This window comes from Oreochromis aureus, linkage group 3, assembly GCF_013358895.1.
Source record: "Oreochromis aureus strain Israel breed Guangdong linkage group 3, ZZ_aureus, whole genome shotgun sequence".
Taxonomy (NCBI): Eukaryota; Metazoa; Chordata; class Actinopteri; order Cichliformes; family Cichlidae; genus Oreochromis; species Oreochromis aureus.
Window position 1 is genome coordinate 15,832,483 of NC_052944.1, and position 22,947 is coordinate 15,855,429.

Genomic DNA, 22,947 nt, shown 5'->3' on the forward strand with positions numbered 1-22,947 from the left:
TTTTGTGGAATTGTTTTTATTAAGTGGGCTAACCTTTCCTGGTTCGCCTGGTTTTATTATATTTTATTCTGGATTGTTGCTTGTACCCACGCCTCGGTGATCGGGCTGGAGCGATCCTCTGCCCGAGTGTTGTGCTGGGAACTTTAAACCGCCTCAGTTGCCGATCTCAGCCTGTGGGGAGCCAGACTGGCTTGTGATAGAGGCCTGGACAATTGCCACCAGCACGAGTTGTAGTTTGATTTGTGGGGTGCAAGCAGTGGCGGTCCTAGCCTGTTTGGCGCCCTGGGCGAACACTCCCTCTGGCGCCCCCCCCCACACACACACACACACACACACAAAACATGTTAAGGATTGTACATTAACATAAAACTGTTGTCCACACACACATATGAAGAGAGAGAGAGAGTATGCATAGTATGCAAACGGATACCAAACAGCCATCATAATTCGTCATACAATGAGAACAGGACAAATCAACAATTGACAATGACTAATTAATATTAAAATCTGTAACATAATGTATTGTTTGGAGTTTAGTCTGTTACTGTTACTATTTTTACCATTTCTTCTTGGAGCAACTGTAACCCACGTTATTTCCTTAGGGATTAATAAAGTATTCTGATTCTGATTGTTTCAGGATGACCTGCCATTATCCAATGACACATCTGTTTACCTGTATCATTTGTTCGTTTCTTTCTTCTTCTTTTCTTTTTTTCTAAACTGAGCACCTGATGGCTTTGAACTTTTCTTGTCCATCTTCCATTGGTTTTAATTTTGCACTCCAGTATGAACACCCATCCCTCAACCAGAGGATCACCACAACATAACCTAATAGACCTACACCTTAGTTCACAGATTAACTTTGTCTAGGGTGCATTTCTGGGATTTCACACAACCCAGGATTCAAATCATGAATACATAATGGGCTTGGATTTACAACATTATGAATGAAATGTGCTCTATTTGAAGCAGCAGGTCTCCCTCCTCCCTTTCGACGGGTTATGTGTGAGACTTTAAATCATCAAACTGTAAATTATAAATTTTAAATTGTTATTGATCCCTTTACCCCGAGTCCTAAAGTGTATATTTATTTTCTTACTCTACTATATTTATTGTTCGTTTATTTGCACTGCTGTAACTGGAGCCTCGTCGTCTCGTCTCTCTATATACTGGACTGTATGTAGCGGAGATGACAATAAAGTTTACTTTGACTTCAGCAGCGAGCAGGCGCACCGAGGGCTCTCGCGCTCAGTTTTCGTGTATAGAATTTCGAAAAAACATCGGTGTAAATTATAAGTCTGTATCATAATGTCCGGTGTTTTCGTGTTTGTTGTTTTGTTTTTATTTTGTTTTATTTTGCGAGTTGGTTATTAGACGCTGCTCTGGCCAGCCAGAGAATCCCCCGCCGCCCCGCCCTCTCCTCCCTGTGCCGCAAGCAGCAGGCGCACCTCACAAACGGAGGGCGCCCTTACTCCCAGCAAATGGGCGATAGAAAACCGATCGGTGCCTGTGACATTCCCAATATGCGCTGGCTGCCGTCGGGGCAGCATGTACGAGCATTTTTTTTTTTTTTTGCCGATGCCCGTGATGTCGCCCCCCATCACGATGCCGCCCCGGGCAACCGCCCGTGTCGCCCGTATCTAAAACCGCTACTGGGTGCAAGCCTTCCAGTTTGGTGTGTATGGGTGATTTCTTTTATTAAAGATTGAAGTTTTAGTTTTTATGATATGTAGCGAGCCTGACGCTCAGTGTCCTTTAACTCTTTTAACGTATTGCTCTGTTTTATTTCAGTGAACAGAGGACGTGCCAGTGGCCCTAGGACCTCAGGTGGTGGGTCGTTTTCACTTTCCTTTGTACAGCACTGGGTGGGCTGTAGTGATTTTCTTGTGTGATTTTTCTTTTGGGTCCCAGGCTGCTGGTAAATCAAAGTTCCATGATTGTTTTATTTTAACTTTAGGACACTGTCAACAACGACGCTACATTTTGTTTTCTAATATTTTATCTATTTTAACTATAAATAAAATTATTAATATTGGAGCCAACCTGCCTCGGTGTGCACTGTAAAATGTAATATTGTGTTTAATTAAAAATATTAAACAGGCTGAACTCAATTTTTATCAATTTGTTATTAGAACTCAATTTAAATAAGTTACCAGTACTTTTTATGCAAAAACGCTGATAAACTCCATTTATTTCAGTTGTCTTAACTTAGAAAAACTAAGTAAGCTGGAAGTTTTGCTTCTCAGTGCGGAAGGATGAAAGATGTGGTTTGAAAATGCCACGTGACTACCGTCCTCCTCCCTCTCGGATCAGTCCGCATGTTCACGGTGCATTTTTTATGGAATATGTTGAGCAAACCTGGAGAAGCGTCAGCTCAAGATATTATTGTTGTCATTGCTGTGGATCTTTACCTGATACACTGACTTGGTGAGTAAATGTTTACTCTTATTCAAACTGATTTGTGGCTTCTCTTAGTTTAGCACCAGGTTTAAAATCTTGCTAGCTAGTTAGCGTTAGCCTAGCGTTGCTGCTGCCGCTGGGCTCATGTTACTTAAAAATTAACACCACAGCCTTAAAAACCTTACATAAAACTATGTGGTGAAATTTTCTGTTGATTGTTTGAAATAAATAAGTGAGATAAGAGCCCAGACAAAATTCTTCGGGAGGTGCAGCCGTTAGGGGTGGGGTAGGTGTGGGATGTGGGGGGTGGATAACAGAGCTCTCCGAAAACGTGGAAGCACTTTTGCAAATATGTGATATTTTGATAAATTAAGTAGATATTTGAGCATTACACAGCTACATTGTCGCCTGAAAATATCTTAAAAGGTTATTTTGTGACCCAGAAAGGGTAATCTGGGGAAAAGGAGGATCGCATTTGTCGGCCACGGTTGTCGGAGCCTGTGCATACTTGTAAGCGCGGCAATGGCGGAGGAGCGCCGCTGAAAAACTTATTACTTTTTCTGGGTCACAAAATAAACTTTTAAGATATTTTCAGGCGAGAATGTAGCTGTGTAAATTTCAAATATCTGCTCGATTTATCAAGACATCACATATTTGCAAAAATGTCTCGACGTTTTCGGAGACGTCTTTTTTTTTTCATGCTTTGTGGCAGCTTTAGAACATCTGTGGCATCTATTAATGTCAAATCTAGCCTTTATTTAACAACATAAGCAAACTCTATGTTACAATGATTGCACAGCCATTAAGGATCAAATCAGTTTCTGAAAAATGTTCTGTTTTTTCTCCCTCTGCTTGCTTCTTACTGTCTTTGAGGCTCGGGACCAGCACTCCTGCTGTTGGACAGAAAGACATCAGTAAGTATTTTGGTTTTCCAATATATTAGCAACTGTCAGTGACATTTATATTAATCAGGCTGAACTTTAATCATACTTTAGATCAGCCTGTTTTACTTATTGTTTTATTTGTGCTTTGGTTTGGGGAAGTTGTTTTTTTACTGATCTTTTCCTGTCTTCTGTTATTAGACTTGAGATGTGACTGCACTATGCTGTTGCTGGTGACCACAGTTAATTCTACAAGACTGTGTAAGTAAACAAACAACAACAGTTTGGTCTGCATTTCTTGAAAGATCACATCCCCAAACTTAGTTTAGAGGGTCTACACTGTATATAGTGAAGTCTGCAAGTTTTCTAACAGCAAAATCTGTTTTGTGCCCAAAATCATTTTGCACATCATTAGAATGAAAGTTATTGGCCATGTTTGCATAGCCCTTTTTTAAAATGATGCTTTCATGACATTATTGTGTTGGGTGGTGGTCAGGGCTATGCAGACTGACAATTTGGGACATTGAATGTCACCTCTCCGGTGGGGAGGGAGCCTGAGATTGTCTAAATTGGAGTCTGTTCTATACCAAATGCAGAAAAATGTTTTAAGAAAGCAATTAAGTTCATGTTCCAAAAATATGATTGTTTGCTTGCAGGACAACAGGAGAGACGAGTCCTCCGTCACAGATGGTGTGGTCAGTGAAGATGGTCGCCTGCAGGTTCAAGCTCATTGCATCTCCAACCCACATCCACTGCCACTGTACTTAAGGGAAGTTAAAGACTTTCTTCTGCACCTACATTTGGATCACCTCGATCCATGACAGTCATTCAGGCAGTGATGCCTGGACTGGAAACAAGCCATCCTTAAAATAATACAACATTCCAGCTCCTGTGTTGGAATGGAAAACAGATGTGTTGTTTAAATTAGAGACTGCACTTGTGACAGAACAACAAATATTTTATTTTGATTATATAAGTAATGTAAGTACAAAACAAACTGTGGTAGGCCTAAACTTATTTTCAGAATAATTAAATCTGAGACTTTGTTTAAGATAATAACAGTGATGGCAATATAATTGTTTGTTGTTCAGCAGAACATTGTCCAGTATGTTGGCTGTTATACTTTGTTGTGTTTGAAAATAAAAGTTGGGCTGATTTTAACATCATTACAAAATTGTTGTTAATTATTTTTAATCATATTCAGGTTACCACAAATTTTTTTCATTTAGTTGAACTTAACATGTTTGTCAGTAGGTAAACAATTAGTATTGTACAGTCAGAGATATCAAGTTATTGTTAATACTGCAGACTTGCAATGTATAAGTTGTCCTAACAGTCATCTTAAGTAAGCTTTACTTAGTTTTTTTGAGGCAACGAGTTTCCATAATTTTTTTGAGTTCTGGGAACTAACACGGCTGTACAGTGTACTCAAAATGAGTAAGGTGCCCTAACTTGGTCATCTTACGTAAACTTGATCCAATTTTTTTGAGTTCTGAGAACAAATGAGCTTGTACAGAGTACTCAAAGTAAATAAGTTGTCCTAACTTAGTCATTTTTAGCTAAGCTTTACTCAATTTTTTTGAGGCAACGAGTTTCCATAATTTTTTTGAGTTCTGGGAACTAATTAGATTTTACAGTGTGCATCCTTGTATATCTGTGCGGCCTCTTTTATTCCTTTAATCTATTTTTCTTAAATAGGAATTTCCTGGGGGTGAAATTCCCCTATGGTGTTGTCATTTTATTACTATTTCTTTTATAACCGACCACTTGGTCACAGTAATGAAGTGGCAGCAGGGCTCTGGTGAGTATGTTGATCACTCAATAGCAGGAAAATTAACACACACTGAGCAAAAGTGGGATTTACGAAAAATAATAATAAAAACACAGAGAAATGTAAAATAATTAATCATACATGTTAATTTGTTATCATTTTTATAAACAAGTTGTTGCCCATATTTATATTTTTTATTCTATATGCATTTAATTGGATGAGAGCTTCTTTCCGTTACTTCCTTATTTTCTTTCTTTCTTACTTAAGTGATTTAGGATAAGTTGGACCAGGATGAAGTCTGGGGGGGAGAAGAGGAACTGTTTGATCTATCAGTTGGATTGTAGGACTTGGACTTGCTGTTTTCCTGAGTCGAGAAGAGGAAGTCGGAGAGCCCTGTACGGGGCTGCGCTCTCTCTTCAAGTTGGATTCCTTCCAGCCTTTTCTCCGTTTTCAGGATGTTCTTTCTTTTCCGAACTCTGCCGCAAGTGCGATTTTTGGGCCCATTTTGAGCCGATTTTTCATTCGTGCGACTGCTTTGGGGATCGGCCCGAGTTTCGCCTTAATCGTGTGTCGTGCGTCACCTCACGACCAGCTCCCGAATCCTGTCGCCCGTCACGAGGGTGTCACCGCAGCCTCTCACACTGCGCACGCGCAAACACAGAAATGAAAGTGAAGAGACGGAGCAGCACAGCGGTGCAGCGTGTGATCTGGACACGTCATGGAGGCACAACTTGTAGAACTGTGGCAAGCTCATCCGAGCCTCTTCGATGTGGCTTCACAAAATTACTAACTGGTGATTAGAAATGGGGCGGAGTCTCTCCGGAACACATCGACAATGAGTACAATAAAAGCATGCAATAAAACTGTAAAAATAAAACACTGTACATTAATAAAATATTAAATATTTAAACACATATGATCATATGAACATATGATCTCTGCGTCCCAATTCATAGGCTGCTTCGTTCGGAGGTCGCATTTGAAGGCCGATTACGATTAGCCTACTGTTGGTCGCCGAGGTTTGCCTGAGCCGGTGTAAGAAGTGGACGTCCGTCCACTGGTGCTTTTTATACAGCAGTGGATGTCTCCGCCCTGATGCCCTGAATGGGCGGAGACATGCGGCTTTCTCTTAGGCCCTTAGGGCGTCCACTGCTGTATAAAAACACGGCGGAGACGTCCACTGCTGGCACACACGCACGCTTCACTTCTTAGACCGGCTCAGCCAAACCTCGCCGAGGCTTTTAAATGCCGAAACAGAAGAAATAAGAAACGGATTATTATCGTCAGCATTGTTGATAAAGGTAAGATTTACAGACTTTTGATTTCAAATACAAGCACTTGAAGGTAGTGTTCGTACATTAAACAAAACTTGTTCATAATGATTGTTTTAACAGATTTGTCCAAATTTAAAACCAAAATTTAAACTTAAAAAAAATTAGCTCAGTTACAGTAAAGACTGCATTTTAGTTTCAAACTTTATATAAAGTTTTCATTCAATGTTTATGCTGGATAGTAAAAGTGCTTGCTCTTTGGCAATATCGTAGACCAGAGGTTCCCAAAGTGTGGGGCCCGCCCCCTAGGGGGGGCGCAGAGCCATTGTAGGGGGGGCGTGGTATGAAAAGAAAAAAAAAGAGCGCTTGGACACTGTGGACAGGTTTTTGATGGGGCTCCCACATAAACGCAAAGCCGGAGATGAAGCATCGCCAAATATGTTTCCAAACCAACTTCCTTCCAAGCCAAAGACAGGAAAATATGGTGAAGCATATCTTCCCTTTGGCTTCACCTGCACAAGTGCCAAGGTAGGTCTCCCCTGCACAATTAGTTTTCCCTGCGTCAGGAGCAGCGCTGGGCTCTCCAAATCACGGACAAACAGGATCCCACATTCTTGATTTTTAGTTCGCAAACACTTCTTGTAATAACTAACTACTCCTGACATTTTGGACATGTTAGCTCTTTATACAGTAAAGTTACAGTGGGATACAAATAATATCAGGCTGATCCTGCCGTAATTTGTTCCCCCTGTTCAAATCACGGACAAACAGTATCCCACAGCTGTTTATGTGTTTAAACCCATTTTGCACAGAGAGACATTTTTTGAAAAATGTATTGACAGCAATGTTGAATATTATTACACAGGAAAAAAAACAACTACACGTAAAATAATTACACCGTGACGCCTCTGCCTTTCTAAATGGAGGGACAGTAACTGCGTGTGTATATGTAAGCGTGTAAAACCTGAAGATAGTCAGATTAACAGTAACAGTATTTTGTCTCTGCCATTCTGCAATTCATCTCATGTAAACAATAACGTGGCGCACAGCGTGACGTGAAAAGAGGCATCTTTGTCGTTGCGGGACGAACTCTGTAATCCTCGTCCACACGTAAACGCAAAAAAGGAACTTTAAATAATCTCCGTTTTCGGTGAATCGCAACGCCGTTTACGTGTTGACGAAAAGCCCAAACGCATAGAAACAGCTGAGTTTTCAAAAATACCCGTGTAGGTGTGGACGCAGCGTAAAAGAGTTAGTAGTATATTTTATTACTACCTGTAATTTATTGCCGTTTACTTGTATTTGCTTAATTGTTCACTAAATGTTTGAGGTGTGAAATAAACTTGTAAAAAAGGGGGGCCTGGCAAAAAAAGTTTGGGAACCACTGTCGTAGGCAATGGTAAACTTAATCATCCTCTGATGACCTGTTTACTGCTGCCTGCCACTGAAAGGCAGTGGGGAGAGGGAACATTTGGGCAGTGCATTTATCACGCAGTGGCGGTCCTAGCCTCTTTGGCGCCCCATGAACACTCCCTCTGCCCCCATATTAAGGATTGTACATTAACATAAAACTGTTGTACACACACATAAGGAGAGAGAGAGTATGCATAGTATGCAAACGGCTATAATGTGTCATACAGTGAGAACAGAAAAAATCAACAATTGACAATGACTAATTAATATTATAATGTATTGTTTGGAGTTTAGTCTGTTACTGTTACTATTTTTACCATTTCTTCTTGGAGCAACTGTAATCCACATTATTTCCTTATGGGATTAATAAAGTATTGTGGCGTGTTGGGGGAGCAGCTAGTTCTCTCCCATCATGCCTTGGGACATGTGCAGCTGTTTAGATGTTCTTGTTTTATTGTTTATGTTTACGTTACTTTTAACTGTTACCTTGAATGTTGTGTTTATGCTGCAGTATAATTTCAATGACAGTTATTGTTGATGAAAGAATGTAGTACCATGAGTGAGTTCAGGCTTGTAGTTATTGACCCTCTGAAGCACAGTGTGGTATAGGGAAGTATTTTAATAAAGAGTTCCCCCTACCAGCTTGGGGTTGAACAGCAAGCTCAATCTCTCTGTGAGCTTCTTTGTTGAGATTTCTCTGCATGCCACATTCTGATTCTGATTGTTTCAGGATGACCTGCCATTTCCAATGACACCTCTGCTTACCTGTATCTTTTGCTCGTTTCTCCTCCTTTTCTTTTCTCTTTTTTCTAAACTGAGCACCTGATGGCTTTGAACTTTTCTTGTCCATCTTCCATTGGTTTTAATTTTGCACTCCAGTATGAACACAAATCCCCCAACCCGAGGATCACCACAACATAACCTAATAGACCTACACCTTAGTTCACAGATTCACTTTGTCTAGGGTTTATTTCTGGGATTTCACACAACCCAGGATTCAAATCATGACAACATAATGGGCTTGGATTTACAACATTATGAAGGAAATGTGCTGTATTTGGAAGCAGCCGGCCCCTCCCCTTTCAACAGGTTGTGTATGAGACTTTAAATCATCAAACTGTAAATTTTAAATTGTTATTGATCCCTTTACCCCTAGTCCTAAAGTGTGTATTTATTTTCTTTCTCTTCTGATATTTATTGTTTGTTTACTTGCACTGCTGTAACTGGAGCCTCGTCGTCTCGTCTCTCTATATACTGGACTGTATGTAGCGGAGATGACAATAAAGTTTACTTTGACTTCAGCAGCGAGCAGGCGCACCGAGGGCTCTCGCGCTCACTTTTCGTGTATAGAATTTCGATAAAACATCGGTGCAAATTATAAGTCTGTATCATGATGTCTGGTGTTTTCGTGTTTGTTGTTTTGTTTTTATTTTGTTTTATTTTGCGAGTTGGTTATTAGATGCTGCTCCAGCCAGCCAGAGAATCCCCGCCGCCCGCCCTCCTCCCTCCCCTGCAGCAGCAGCAGGCGCACCTCGCAAACGGAGGGCGCCCTTACTCCCAGCAAATGGGCGATAGAAAACCGATCGGTGCCTACGACATTCCCAATATGCGCTGGCTGATGTCGGGGCAGCATGAGTACGAGCATTTTTTTTTTTCTTTGCCGATGCCCGTGATGCCGCCCCGGGCAACCGCCCGTGTCAACCGTATCTAAAACCGCTACTGTTATCACGCATTTATAACTGAGGATAAAACAGAAAAACATGAAGGAGATTTTACTGGCTTTCTCCTGGCTGTTTATAGCAGATAACCTTAAAAAATATTCTGCAGTAGATCAAAAACTGAAGAAAACCATGAATCAACATATGAACATGACCTGAGGCTGCTGAAGCAGAGCAAAGTCACAGGGGCTTGATTAGAGACACGGATAAGCGTTTTGCAATTTAGCATAACTTTAAGAAGTTCCAATTCCTTCATTATTGAACAGCAGGAATGAGGCTTTCTTGTCGGAGGTCACTTTTGGGGGAAAATAAAAACAAAACAAACAAACAAACAAACCGACTGTCGGCGCTGAAAAATGCAGAAAACAAGTGTGTCGGGTCGCACTTTATGTTTGCGTCTTTGTGCGGAATCCGTTTACCTGCTCTCATTTACTGTTTTAGCTGTTTGGTGGTTGTTGAAATAGTTTTGTGAGCTTTAACGTGAGATTCTGGCGTTTCTGGCAAAATACATTTATATTTAAAAATCGATTCAGGATTTAATGCATCGATATCCACCTGCACCTTCAAAGGTACACGAAGGCCGACAGGAATATCTGGACCACGGCCAATCACAGATGTCCCGCCCCTAACTAGGTCTGATTGGTTTGGACCATTATATGGGCATAATGTGTCTGTTGTTGACCACACGGAGACTTTCAGAGTTGCAAAGACTTTTTTTGTTTGTTTTTTTGTTACTTGAAGGGCTGGGCGCACCGGTGCGACCTAGGATTTTTTTTAGTTATTTATTAATGAACCAAATTGGTTCAAAATTTAGTTCATTGTTCTTACTTTTGGCGAACTTGCGCTGTTTCTGTTTTTTTGAAGTTTCCTTTAATGTTTATTTCTTGCAGTAAATGTGTGTGCGCTTTTGAAGGTGGGATGTTTTCTTGGAAGTTATTTCAGTGTTGTTAGTTTAGCAGAGATAATTGATCATTAGATTGGGACTAGGACACGGACAAACGTTACTCCTCAGGCTCTCAGTCTCTTCATACTTGTGAACTTGTCAAAGTCTTTTGGATCATTAAAAACTGACGAGCGTTCATTGTTTGGGATGAAGAAAGTTTTATGTGATCTTTAACTCATCTGTAATTTGTTCTCCTTCTGTCAGGTTTGAAGCCCTAAATGGACGAAGACAGTCAACGAGCTGCTCAGGCACAGCTGTGTGTCCTGCAGCTGCGGTCGTTTCACTTCCATGTGTACTATGATCAGACTGACGGGCTGGTTGCCATGCTGTACAGCGGGACACAGAAGCTTGCTGTCATATTCTTCAGAAGAGTCATAACGGCGATCATCCAGGATGAGGATCGCAGGCACAGCAGTTTGTGACAGAGGCAGTCGCGCCTGTGTTTACATGGAGAGAGCAGCCAGTTCGCCTTATATCTTTGTTTGTTTGTCTGTTTTTCTTTTCAAAATCCGTTTAATAAATAAAATGATGTTATTTAAAAAAAAACATCACTTATATTTCCTTGTTATTAATCCATGCACCAGTTTTCACTCTGGACCCTGGAGAGGTCGTCAGCAATATTTTTTGCCACCTTTTCCAACTTTAGTGTGCATTTGTGCCAAATGTAGATGATTAAAACAAACGTCAAAAATATAAAATTTGATTTCTAATATAGATTTTTTGGGACAAATAATAGAGGTTAATGTGTAGTTCTCAGAATAATTAACCCTCTAGTGCAGAGCACTATTTTTTTTATTAAACCCATGTTTAAGATCAACAATAATTTGTGAATTGTGAACAGAGCTTCACAGAAATAGACTTATTTCTGTTTCTGCGCCATTGTCTGACAAAACCAGCAGTCTCATGGGTTGAGCTTGTTTTATATCTCCTATGATATGACTGAGGGGCGGGCACAGCCAGTCTCTGTCTCTCTGTGTGTGTTTGGAGAAGCAAAGTCTAAGGAACTTGGAAAAAAAAGTCAAGAAGCAAAGAAGTGTGCAGGCAGGGTTTTCACATTTGTTTTCCCCTCTATCGTCAAAAAATGCTGGTTCGCAGTCATTGTGTTTAAATGTTGTCACAAAATTCCACAAGCTTCTGCACTGTAGCGGGTCTAAATATGATTTCTTGTTTATTCATCTGCTTCATAGATTACATAATATATTGGCCTATGAAAGAAAAGAGCAGGATCGACATGTAGGGAAAATCATAACCTCAACATCAGTCGCCTATTTAAACCTGTTTCACTTCTTTGTTAAAAAAAAAAGGTAAAATTGTTTTAAATATTACTCTTCTGTTGTTATTCTGTTATCAAATTTATTGTTATTTATTTAATGAAAATACTGTTACTGTAATCTTGTATTCTGATTAGTGTTGGTTCCTTTCACTTTTGCAGTGTTAGTGGGAAAATATCTAAGAAATTCACAAAGCTTTATAATGTCCCAAGACGAGTAAACTTCTAAAGAGCAGCAAAGCCTCACTTACTTCAGACCTGTTGACGTTTGCGATTCAGAAATCAAAGAGTTCTTCGGTCACAGTCACAGACTTAATATCACCCACTGTGGAAGCTGACATGTCGCAGCTGCACACAGGTCAGCGAGGAAAAGTGAATTAGAAATATATTAGAAGAAAATGGAAACAAATAAATAAATCGCGTACAAATAAAACAGCTACACATAATTTCGCGTGTGTCTATTGTACATTCTGGCTGCTGATCAAGGACTTGGAATAGACCTCCGTCCTACACCGTGGCTGTAACAGAGCTGCTAACAGAGCTGCTCAGGGCCTCTGCAGGCTCATAAGAGAAAAGCTGTTAGCCAAGCTGTTGTCCATTTGAGTGGCTGTAGCTCAGGAGGTAGAGCAGGTCACCTCCTCGCATGGTACTGTCCAGGAAAGAGCTGGTGGTCTTTATTGACGTGTTAAGTGTGCCCCTCCCATTTCTGGATAATGACATGAAGTACAGGGTGGGCCATTTATATGGATACACCGTAATAAAATGGGAATGGTTGGTGATATTAAAGTCCTGTTTGTGGCACATTAGTATATGTGAGGGGGCAAACTCCTCAAGATGGGTGGTGACCATGGTGGCCATTTAGAAGTCGGCCATCTTGGATACAACTTTTGTTTTTTCAATAGGAAGAGGGCCATGTGACACATCAAACTTATTGGTAATGTCACAAGAAAAACATTGGTGTGCTTGGTTTAAAAGTAACTTTATTCTTTCATGAGTTATTTACAAGCTTTACAGCTTCGTGTTGGAGCATCACATTTAAATGGGAGAGGACTGAGGCTTTGGACAATCACTAATTATCAATCACTAAAATAGATTCATAACATTCCAGATGCCCTGTGCTCAAAGCAGGTCTCACAGGAGTATTGATCTCTGTGATAACACATGTGACAGCAGCTGTTTGGAAAGTAGAGATCATGAAAAACAAAGACATCAATTTGAAGCATAAAGGTGCCACACCACTGATTCCCACAGATTAAAACATCAGAGGAACACAGACAGCAGAGGTGTGCTGGCTTCAGTCTTTTTTAAAGCTGCATTTTTAACAGTAACATACTGTATTTGTTCAGCTAACATGTCTTATTCTGATCATAACTCAGAGCTGTGACTCTCATTCTCTACTCTAGCACAGAGTGAACCACGACGGTTCAGACAGGATCTCTTTTATGGTTTACATAAAAGTGCAGAGGGCTCTTGATGAGTGCTGAAACTGTGTCAGGACAGAAGGCCTGTGATATTTGACATTCCACTAAAAACAGTGAAACAGGCGGGAAAACAGCAAAGTGCTGCGATGAGTTGTTGGGTAAAGATGGACCTGTGTGTTGACTTGAGTGTGAGTGTGGCGCTGTACTTGTACGGATGAGAAAATGTGTTGTAAAATATTCCATTTGCACTGCATAGATTAGAACCTGCTCTTAACCCACATCAGAATATTAACAATTTACACCATTTTTCATCCAGGAAAAAAAATCTAAATTATTTATTTTTGTATTGTTGACATTTGGATGCAGTTGCTGTGCTAACTTAGTTTTTATAACTAGCTGCCCCCGTTTTCCCTTTGAATCTGTGTTAGGGGACTCCAGCCGGTGTTGACTTAGTAAATCTCCTCTTGGTGGAGGATGTACAGAAAAGGTTTTTAAAGATAGCAGGTGAAATGTTCTCTTACCGTCCTGTGGAAAGGAAATGAATGTCTACACATAAGTGCGCTGCAATAAATGAGTTTGTGAACTGATTAAAAAAGAAATTTGTCCTTTTTTCATCTTTGTGTTAAGAAGAGTTTGTATTTATTGCCACATTTCAAAATGTGCCTTTGTAACACAGCTGTAGCTCATTTCTCTTCATTTGAGTTTTCATGGAAATAGACGTAATCTTCCTGTCATCCACTGCCAGGAAATCCCATTTCTCCCAAAAGATCCATCCACCCATCCAGTTTTAGGGTTGTGTGGGGCTCGAGCCCATCCTATCAGAGGTATCCCCTGGATGATGATCGGCAGTCTTTCGAGCCTCTGAGCTCACACAGAGACAGACAACCATTCATACTCACATTCACACCTATGGGAAATTCAGAATAACCTGAATTTTAAAAATCTGACTTTTTTAAATACAAACACTTGAAGGTATGTGTGTGTTAGATTTTTTTTTCCAAAAGCCAATAAATAACAAAACAAAACACACACACAAAAAAACACACACAAGTTTTCTTTACTTGTTATTAATTCATGCACTCATTTTCACTCTAGACCCTGGAGAATTAGCCAGTAATAAAATGTTTGTGCGGTTGTTCTTTTTTTGTTTTTGTTCACCTTTTCTAACTTTAGTGTGCTCTGTTGCAAGACTATTGAAACAAACCTACTAAAAGTAATAAAGTTCATCTTAAATATTAAGCCATGCCAGTATCCTTCAAATGAAACCACAACGTGTTCTTTGTTGACCACAATTTTGTAGAACACGTGAACACCACAACACTTTTGAAGGAACGGTATGAAGAAGCTTTTTAGCATTGCTTTGTTGTGGTTGATCAGTTTGCTGTAGCAGGAAACTGTCTGGCTGTAATGCTGGGCATACACTGTGGGATTTTTTTCAGTCGCGTTATTCAGCTTCAGCTCAAACTGCACGATTGTCTCGCAGGGGTTAGAAGTTCGTAGATCACGATGCAGGCTCTCACACTATACGGCCCGATGCTCTGATGCGAACTGAGTGCTCACACTGTGCGTCCATAACATGAAGGTTATAACGGAAATTCTGTCGCTCGCTCTCCCTCTCTTTCACTCACACAGACTCACACCACCACCATCAACTTTGCTAAATTGCTAATGAAAAACATTGATCAGGAAGCTGTGATGGAGCAGCAGTGTAAATCCAACTATTTTCACGGTTGTTGTGGTCGTGATAATTTTGTGAGGCCACATCGAAAAGACTCAGATGAGCTTTCCAAAGTTCTACAAGTGCCTCCATCGCTTGTGTCCAGATCACACCAAATCCGATTTTTTTGACCCTATGCGACCCATAATCGATCGTATGACAGTGTGAACGGCACAAATCCGATATTTTCAAATCTGGGTCACTTTCGTATGTGGTACTGAACCCGATACATATTTAGTTTCGTTTTAGAAAGCGACTGCTGTTTGAATGGTTGTGTCGCATTAAATCCGTCTTTTACGTCACTGACACAAGACAGACGCCAGTTATCAGCAGTGTTGGTCAAGTTACTTGAAAAAAGTAATCAGTTACTAATTACTGATTACTTCCCCCAAAAAGTAATCCCGTTACTTTACTGATTACTTATTTTCAAAAGTAATCAATTACTTAGTTACTTAGTTACTTAGTTACTTTTTAAAAACACGATTTACAACCTGAACAGGTAATAAAGCGATAGATCTTTCAGCCCAATTCTACTTTTTCTGCATAATTCATCATACAAAATGTAATCAAATGGAAAAGTCTCTTTTTAAAACTTGTTTTATTAGTTTTAATCTTTTAACTTTATGCATCAAGCAAAAATTAAATTATATGCAACATTCTCTGACTGGAAGAAATTTGTTTAACATTTAAACCTATTTTCTGCACATTCCAGCACATAAAATAAAATTTTTTTTATGTTTACACTCACTCTTTCAAATAGATGCAAGTAAAACACAGCAGAAAATAAATAAAATCAAAGACTAGCGGTCCTGTCGCTCTATTTTCACCTGTAAAGCAGGACTGGGGTAGGTGGAGGTTTACCCTGGTGCAGGTGTGCCGCAGCGGTCAGTGGAAGAATCATGAGTTTCTCTGTGAATTTCACATTACAGTCGAGCGCACTCGGTGCTTGCTTGGAAGTTTAGGGTTTTTTTCGCTGTAAAAAGAAGTTTTCTTCCCACGCACAACAGACACTAATGTTTTTGTCACTTTTTATGGAATCAAACTCAAAATAAGGTCAGTACTTCCACGCTTTAAACGCTGCATGCTACACTCTGTCCCGCACTCGATATATTATGATCTGCAGACAGCTGTTGTCACGAACGTCGCACTCGCCACGCCACTGTCATGAGACGTTCTCGCAAAAAAATCACGGTTTTAGTAACGCAGTAATGCAGCGTTCCTACGTGAAAGTAACGGTAATCTAATTACCGTTTTTGCAATAGTAATCCCTTACATTACTCGTTACTTGAAAAAAGTAATCAGATTACAGTAACGCGTTACAAGTAACGCGTTACTGCCCATCTCTGGTTATCAGCTCCGGAGAAGCGCCCGAGAAGACATAACTTTAAGCAAAAATTGGGAAACGTAAAGTCCGAAGTCTTTATATTTAAGGGCCATCAGTCAAACAATATTGGTTGCTCTGGGTCTAAACAGAGCGCGTTGTGTGTGACATCTTTTGCGCCGTTTTGGGGGTTCACACTAGAGCGCGTTTGCTGTCGCATTTTATTTGTAGTGTGAAGAAGCAGACAAAAAATCAGATTTGATCAAAAAATCGGAATTGGGCATTAAGACCTGCAGTGTGAACATTTTGGGTCCCTTCATAGTTTCACAGTAGCAGGAAGTGAGATTCAAACATATATATATATATGCGTTTAATTGAGAGCTTCTTTCCGTTGCTTCCTTATTTTCTTTCTTTCTTTCTTTCTTTCTTTCTTTCTTGATTTAGCATAAACTAAACCACGATGAAGTCTGGGTGTGGAGAAAAAAGAGGAACTGTTTGGTCTATCAGTTGGATTGTAGGACTTGGATTTGCTGTTTCCTGAGTCGAATTGGAGTCGGAAGAGGAAGTCGGAGAGCCCTGTACGGGGTTGCGCACTTTCTTCAAGATGGATTCCTTTCAGCCTGTTCTTTCTTTTCTTTTTTTTTCCAAATTCCGAACTCTGCCGCATACATTGTGCGATTTTGGGCCCATTTTCAGTCGTGCGACTGTTTTGGGGATCGGCCGAGTTTCGCCTTAATCGTGTGTCGTGCATCGTGTAGTACACGATGGGGTAACGAGAAGCGATTAACATCTCACGACCAGCTCCCGATCACCAATCGTTTAATCGTAAGAAAATCAAACCTATTTGAAATCCTGTCACCCATCATGAGGGTGTCAACGCAGCCTCTCACACTGCGCACGCGCAAATACAGAAATGAAAGTGAAAAGACGGCACAGCGGTGAAGAAGTGAAGCTTGGGTGGGCGCTTTTGTACGCCAGTGCGCTCAGTGCAAGGGCGTAGATTTGGTTTTGGCATTGGTGGGGACGGATGATTCAACCACCAAACCCTGCCCTGTTTCTTTCTTCTTTTTTTTTTTTTCCTTTTTGTCTTTGCTTCTTGATAAAAAAAAAAGGAGAAATATACTTGCCTACATATACTATTTTACATGCTTTTAAACCATTTAAAATTACAATTCATAGTTTTATATGTGAATTATATAATGTTAAATTACTATTAAACAAATGACTGACTAAGTATTTTAGACTTTAGTTTACTTCAGCCATATTCCATGTAAATCAGGTATCATACAAAAATAAAAATAGCTTCAAATACAGTCAAGACAATAAAAGAATATGACTTTAAGGACTTAACAACATTAGTTCAGTTATAGTACACCAACATCTGTTATACATTAGTACTAAGGGAACACTGAATGACCTGCTGGTTTTTGTCCATAAAACTACTCATCTAAGATTACCACAAAGTAAAAGATCTCTCAGTAAAATTCTGCAACATTTTAGGCACTATTGCCCCGATCAAATCAGTGAGCTGGGATTTTTGATTCTAAACATGAACTACTGTTACAGCAACAGACTACTGGTGCCCCACACAACAACTCAATGTCCACTATGTGAAGGAGCCAAACACATGCCTTCTCTCGTTAACTGAGATAAACTGCTGGCATATTTGTTTTACATCTACACTGTCCAGTCTCTCCTGGCGGACATGGCAACACGTTATTCATGGTTACATACAATTTTAGACTGATGTGGGCCAAAGCCTAGCACATACTTGCCAACCTTGAGACCTCTGAATTAGGGAGACATTCAAAAGGGCTGTTGGGCATTGTAAAACTTGAATTTTACAATGTTTATTTATCGGATAAAATAAGTTAAATGTCACCGTTATTATTGTCCGGCCAGAAACAGGCCGGGGGTGTCCAAATTCAGTGGCTGCGTCCACCTGAGGACCAGGTGTTGTGCCAAAAACTGATTGTCTGCCAAAAACTGATTGCTTTTATTTAAACTGCTATAAATAACTTGTTGGTCTATAATATGTGTCAAATATATCCCTCATGAATTATGTCAAGTCATCTTGAGCAACAAACAACATTCCTGTAACAAGGTAGAAGCTGCAATCAGTTTTTGGCAGTGACTTTTATGTATCCTTTATTTATGCAGTTAAAAAAAATTCTTGTTTACTTTAAAAATGTTTCTCTTAAGAGTAGTATGGCCAAGAGGACAGCTGAAATTGCAACAAATGCAAAAATAGTTCTGTAAATATATTTTAGGTGGACAAAAAGGAGCTGATTGATTATAATGTAAGTACAATAACACAGATATTTAAAGTTTACACAGCTACATTCTCGCCCGAAAGTATGTTAAAAGTTTATTTTGCGACCCAGAAAGAGTAATAAGAGTAATATTAAAACTAAGAAGCTGCAGTAGTAGCCATTGTTGGAAATTGGAATTGGCTGAGCCAATCTGGGATATGGTTTTTCAATTTTGTTGTCCGGGTGGAAAATCAGGAGAAATTCGGGAGAATGGTGGCTCCGGGAGATTGTCGGGAGAAGCACTGAAATTTGGGATTCTCCCGGAAAAATCGGGAGGGTTGGCATGTATGGCCTGTAACGTTATTATGACGGACACATTTTATGAGTGAACTTGACTTTAAGTGACTTACAGGTTTCTTTGAAAAATACTTTCTTATATCCAGGTTCTTCCTTTTTTGCTGCCGTCCTCCTCTCCTCCTTGCAGGTCCTCACAGCGCAGGATTGTGCTGCTAAAACTAAACAGAGCTCCCTGAAAGGCACAGCCAATCACATTGGCCGTATTTGTCACATGAGGTAGGACTCCAGTAGAGAACGTAATTTAACTCTTTCTGCACCGCTGGGTGAATGAGACATTGACAGATCGTTTTTTTTTTCTTTTTATCGCGTTTGTTTTTCTTTACTCGAAGAGATCGAATTATTGGTGGGGACAATTCAATAATCGCTGGATATTGGTGGGGACATGTCCCTTCCGTCCATGCCAAATCGACGCCCTTGCTCAGTGAGCACAGCCAGTGGTGTTGCTCCGCCTCTTCAGCAGGACTGATAAAAGCGCTCCGATCGCTGTTGTATGAAAGCACAAAGCGGAGGCGTCCACTGCTGATACTCACGCACGCTTCACTTCTTACACCGGCTCAGCAAACCTTGTTTTAAAGGCTTTTAAAGGCCGAAACAGAAGAAATAAGAAAAGGATTATTATCGTCAGCATTGCTGATAAAGGTAAGATTTACATACTTTTGATTTCAAATACAAACACTTGAAGGTAGTGTTTGTACGTTAAACAAAACTTGTTCATAATGATTGTGTTAACAGATTTGTCCAAATTTAAAACCAAAATTTAAACTTAAAAAAACAAATCAGCTAAGTTGCAGTAAAGACTGCATTTTAGTTTCAATGTTTATGCTGGATTGAGCAAATATGACAAGTTATACAACAACAAAACTATCAGTAGATTGTCCTGTTCACATAGAACAATATTCTGAAGTTTTCAGATGATACTCGGATTATAACTCAAATATTTTAGTTAAATACGTGGATAATTTTTAATATTTGAGACCTCTTCAATTTCCCGTGCATCTGCGCACTCTCTCCTCTCCTGCATGATCACTCACAAACCCTTCCATGGCTTCTGTGGCACTCCACACATGCTGAAGCTTTCTCGACTGTAATATGCTTACATCCATTTTTTTTTTTTTTTTTTTTTGCCATTTTTGCCATTTTTGCGCATATCACCACCAAATATCATCCACCAAACATATTGTTCTATAATGTTTCTATGTATTATGAGGAGTCGAGGTCATGAAACTCTCCTTAAAACTGTGAATACACCAGTAAATGTTTCAGATGTGTCAGGCTTAGGAGGATTCGGCCAAAACAAGAGCCTTTATTTTGAGTAAGAGAGGGAACAGAATTCAGCACAGAGTTTAATATCACGGAGTGACTTAAGAGACGGAAGCCACAAATTTTTTCAACCGCATCGCTTAATCCCACTCATTTACATGTTCACTTAAAAAAAATGCTGTCAATACCGACGATGTTGATTAGTAAATGATAAACTAACAATCTTGTCAACACAAAGTTCTTTATTTGGAGCACATTTCTACAAGAAAGATAAGTTACTGAAAAAGTGCTTGCTCTTTGACAATATCGTTGGCAATGTTAAACTTAATCATCCTCTGATGGCCTGTTTGCTGCTGCCAGTGAAAGGCAGTGTGGGGAGAGGGGACACTTGGGCAGTGCATTTATCACGCATTTATAACTGAGGATAAAACAGAAAAACATGAAGGAGATTTTACTGGCTTTCTCCTGGTGCTTTATAGCAGATAACCTTAAAATATTCTGCAGTAGATCAAAAACTGAAGAAAACCATGAATCAACATATGAACATGACCTGAGGCTGCTGAAGCAGAGCAAGGGGCTTGATTAGAGACACGGATAAGCGTTTTGCAATTTAGCATAACTTTAAAAAGTTTCAATTCCTTCATTATTGAACAGCAGGAATGAGGCTTTCTTGTCGGAGGTCACGTTTGGGGAAAAACAAAAACAAAAAAAACAAACAAACAAAAAAAACAGCGGCCGACAGCGCTGAAAAATGCAGAAAACAAGTGCGTCGGGTCGCACTTTATGTTTGCGTCTTTGTGCGGAATCCGTTTACCTGCTCTCATTTACTGTTTTAGCTGTTTGGTGGTTGTTGAAATAGTTTTGTGAGTTTTAACCTGAGATTCTGGCGTTTCTGGCAAAATACATTTATATTTAAAAATCGATTCAGGATTTAATGCATCGATATCCACCTGCACCTTCAAAGGTACACGAAGGCCGACAGGAATATCTGGACCACGGCCAATCAGAGATGTCCCGCCCCTAACTAGGTCTGATTGGTTTGGACCATGATATGGGCATAATGTGTCTGTTGTTGACCACACGGAGACTTTCAGAGTTGCAGAGACTTGTTTGTTTTTTGTTACTTGAAGGGCTGGTCGCACCGGTGCGACCTAGGATTTTTTTTTTTTAGTTATTTATTAATGAACCAAATTGTTTCATTGGTTCAAAATTTAGTTCATTGTTCTTACTTTTGGCGAACTTGCTGTTTCTGTTTTTTGAAGTTTCCGTTTTTTGAAGTTTCCTTTAATGTTTATTTCTTGCAGTGAATCTGTGTGCGCTTTTGAAGGTGGGATGGGAACTTGTGAAATTCTTTTGGATTATTAAAAACTGACGACCGTTCATTTTTTGGGATGAAGAAAGTTTTTATATGATCTTTAACTCATCTGTAATTTGTTCTCCTTCTGTCAGGTTTGAAGCCCTAAATGGACGAAGACGGTCAACGACCTGCTCGGGCACAGCTGTGTGTCCTGCAGCTGCGGTCGTTTCACTTCCATGTGTACTATGGTCAGACTGACGGGCTGGTTGCCATGCTGTACAGCGGGACACAGAGGCTTGCTGTCATATTCTTCAGAAGAGTCATAACGGCGATCATCCAGAATGAGGATCACAGGCACAGCAGTTTGTGACAGAGCCAGTCAGCGCCTGTGTTTACATGGAGAGAGCAGCCAGTTCGCCTTATATCTTTCTTTGTTTGTCTGTTTTTCTTTTCAAAATCCGTTTAATAAATAAAACAATGTTATTTAAAAAACATCAGTTATATTTCCTTGTTATTAATCCATGCACCAGTTTTCACTCTGGACCCTGGAGAGGTAATCAGTAATATTTTTTTTGTCACCTTTTGCAACTTTAGTGTGCGTTTGTGCCAAATGTAGACGATTAAAACAAACGTCAAAAATATAAAAAATTTATAGCATCTATTGTGTTTAAATGTTGTCACAAGATTCCACAAGCTTCTGCACTGTAGCGGGTCTAAATATGATTTCTTGTTTCTTGTTTTTGTCATCTGCTTCTGTCACAATCTGAAAGCAGGGACTCAAGCGCAGAACAGGTTGGCGTCTCAGAGCACCGTTTATTTACACACCAGTGCGATAATATATACAGTGACGGCGAAAAATCCAGGGTTCCAAGGGATTAGGGGAAGGCTCTCTCTTTCACGCTCGCTCACGTCCTAACATCCAACTCACACACGTTCGTACAGCTGGGAGGTCACAGGTCCGGGAAGGTAAACTGGAACAAGAAAGGAAAAAATCACTCACAAGTCACGAATGTAGGGCACAAAGGTACGAGACCACGGGAGCTGGGAAGAAAGACTAACGTCAGTAGCACAATCATCCAGCGATGAGAGGATCTGTGGCCCAGCCTCAAATAGTTGGGTAATCAGCTGATCGCCAACAGGTGTGTGAGCAAAGGGCGAGAGCCAGCCGTGAGCTCCGCCCAGGCAGAGAGGTAGGGGAGAGAGAGAGAGAGAGAGAAAGCAAAAATACAAGTGTAGCCTTGTGAGGCCGGCTGGGCAGGCACGGGGACCATGACAGCTTCATAGATTGCATAATATATTGGCCTATGAAAGAAAAGAACAGGATCGACATGTAGGGAAAATCATAACCTCAACACTGTAAAATGTAATATTGTGTTTAATTAAAAATATTAAATAGGCTGAACTCAATTTTTATCAATTTGTTATTAGAACTCAATTTAAATAAGTTACCAGTACGTTTTATGCAAAAATGCTGATAAACTCCATTTATTTGAGTTGTCTTAACTTAGAATAACTAAGTAAGCTGGAAGGTTTGCTTCTCAGTGCGGAAGGATGAAAGATGTGTTTTGAAAATGCCACGTGACTACCGTCCTCCTCCCTCTCGGATCAGTCCGCATGTTCACGGTGCATTTTTTATGGAATATGTTGAGCAAACC